Here is a 2802-nt window from a genome sequence, read left to right as displayed (position 1 = left end):
TTCAACTCACAGTCAACGAGAAGAGGAAATTGAGAGAGGTTGTGAGGAAGAGAGAGAAGGTTCTCCTGTATCCATATTTCCAGCTCTAAGCTTCAGAATTGTGAGAATGTTGGCTTGGTGAAAGAGCTTGTACTCTAAAGTTTCAACTATGTGGGTAAAACGTGGTTGGTTAGTTTTTGAGCTGAAGGGAGAGTTTTATATTGAGACGACAACAAAGAAAACATAGTAAAGGCTGGTGAAGAAAGTGAATTGAGTTTTTAATCATTGGACATATATAGATAGAGATAAATTACTTGGGTACATGTGGGTATTTTCAAAGCACTATATTTTGACCCAACAATATATATGGAGTATCAGAAACAGCTTTCTAGTCTGCAATTCCATCAATAAATAAAAACAGAGCCCAGTGCATTTATCATCATTCACAACAAAAACAAAAACCCAAATATAAGAAATGCATGTATATGAAAATAAAATAAAAAATAAAAAGCCCTCAGATCTCATAGCTTTGAATGATCATCCACGGTTGTTTTTTTCAAGGCAATGGGCATTCATCAAAAGCCTTTACAAACCACCACCATAGAAAATAAAATTTGTGTGTGTATATATATATATATATGATAAAAGAAGAGTAGAAGGTGGTTGTGGTTGTGGTTGTGGTTGTGGTTGTGGTTGTGGTGGTAGTGAAAGGTGGTGTTGAGTAAAGATCTAATAATGAATTGAAAAGCCATGCCTAACCGCTCAATAAAATTTTGGTGTACATCATTGGGCAAAAAGTTAAGGACTATTCTACCAAACAATAATTATAATACAGAATAGGCTTTCCCAAATAGGCTTTGTTTGAAGATTTGGGCCTTCCTTGGTCTGTTACAAAATAAGAAAGCCCACTGATTTGTGCTCACATGGGCTGGCTCTCAACCCATCTCAAGGCAATCATTGTGGGCTTGTGGCACTGGCATTTATAATATCACTTCTAAAACAAAGGTTAAAATACTGTTTGGTTACTAAATTTTGAGGTTATAGTTAATTTTGTCATTACATTTTTGTAGCAGTTAATTTGTTCCATGTTATTTTCATTTTACAATCAATTTGGTTTCTAGATTTTAAGTTCACAATCAATTTTCAACTCACAGTCAATTTGGTCTCTATATTTTTATTATTATTATATTAGGCACATAAGTTTTGAGTGTGCCAACTGTATAAATTGTTTGTCATATATGTATTTTCAATTAATAAGTTAACGATCAAATTAGTTGCAATTTAAAAATAAAATTGACCAAAATGAATGGTCTAAATTGACTAAGACTTTAAAATGTAGAGACTAAAATAATATTTTTGCCTAGATCAAATCATCTTTAACATCATATATTCATATCTATTATAATTTAATTACAAGTCACCACTTCAACCATTGTGAAATTTGGTATGGCTTTCGACAAACTCAAAATGAAACTACAAATTTATTTATTTAGTTAGTTATTTGTGTTTTTAGTAATATTATTTCAACTCTAGTAAAAAGAACCATACTCAAATCCTCTTCCCCAATTTTTTTTAAAAAAAAAATTAAACAAAAGTATTAAATTCATTCATATCATGTAATAGACTGTTGAGGGGGAAATTGATGCCTCTAAATAAAATGTTGGGAAACCAAGCTAAAACTCGACTATGGGCTCTTGAGATGGCACCCAAAGGCTTTCGGTGTGATGACAAGCCTATCCAAGCAAGAAAAACAAAGGCTGCACTTAACAAAATAGCAACAAAAGCCCAGTGAAAATACTTTTCAATACTTAGTTAGTACATTAGTGGTCCTGTTCTGATAGTTCAAGAGAAATAAATTGTCCAACGGTAAGGGTGAAATTACACAGTCCAGCAATCAATAATTAGATAAATTTAAGAAAAGTGTTAACTCCTGGGGGTCCTTGTATATCTCGGTCAAGAGGAATTTATTGTACTTTAGGCCATCATTACATCAATGTGAGGGAAGAGTTCAATCGTTATAAATACATCATATCCTTCGACAGTAAAATAAAAAGTAAAAATTAAAGGTTCCATAGGAAGAAGAAAAGAATTAATTGGCATGGTGTGAAGGGAGAGAGAGATCTCAGCTCAGTGCAACAAGTATTAAACTAAGATTTTGGTGAGTGTGTGTTTATAAGGCATGAACGAGGTGAATGTGGGTTGTTTTGAGTGAGTGGGATAGGATTAACACTGAGATTAAAGCTTTTTGTGAGTAGTGGGCTGTTTGTGACTAGCTGGAAGACATTTATGAGCTATGATTGTGTAAAGGGGGGAAAAGAATATCTGGGATTAGATGAGTGTGGGCTAAAGATAATGAGTGGTGAGCTTAAGGAGAGCTAAACCACCAGCAAAAATGGCAAACGAATCCCAAGTCTCAGAGGGGGGTAGCTATCTTTTTATGCGCAGAGGTGCCTATGCTTTTATAATGGAGTTTTAGAGAAGCATTAACTAACAAGAATCCAAAAATCGTAGGACTGATCAAAGGTAGTGAATCAATGCTAATCTTCCTGGGATTTTGGTCAGATGTAGTAGATTTACCTTAGGGGTTGCCTTGGTTTTTTGGGTAATGATGAGATTTTGGAGTGTTTTGCATTAATTATCCAACAAAAAACAGTATCATGTAAATTGTAGATTATGAAGGTAGCAATAGCTAAGAAGCTGAAGCTTCAAAGAAGTCCACTTGTTGGAAAACCCTGGTCCTACAGAGGATATCCATAACAACATACTGCAATGAGAAGTTGCATCTTGGTCTATCCCAGGATGCAGGATTTAAATGGTCAAAGA

The 2802-nt window shown here is 34.2% G+C and overlaps 1 non-coding gene across 1 annotated transcript; it reads right to left on the bottom strand.

The window, feature by feature from the left end:
• Positions 1–350: 350 nt before the first annotated feature.
• On the bottom strand, positions 351–426 carry LOC115969665. The gene has a single exon (XR_004087029.1). It is a non-coding gene; the product is annotated as a small nucleolar RNA snoR118 (small nucleolar RNA).
• Between the last annotated feature and the right edge of the window lie 2376 nt (positions 427–2802).

The sequence above is a fragment of the Quercus lobata genome, chromosome 11 (assembly GCF_001633185.2).
Source record: "Quercus lobata isolate SW786 chromosome 11, ValleyOak3.0 Primary Assembly, whole genome shotgun sequence".
In the NCBI taxonomy this organism is placed as follows: Eukaryota; Viridiplantae; Streptophyta; class Magnoliopsida; order Fagales; family Fagaceae; genus Quercus; species Quercus lobata.
This window is presented reverse-complemented; position numbering and strand designations above follow the sequence as displayed.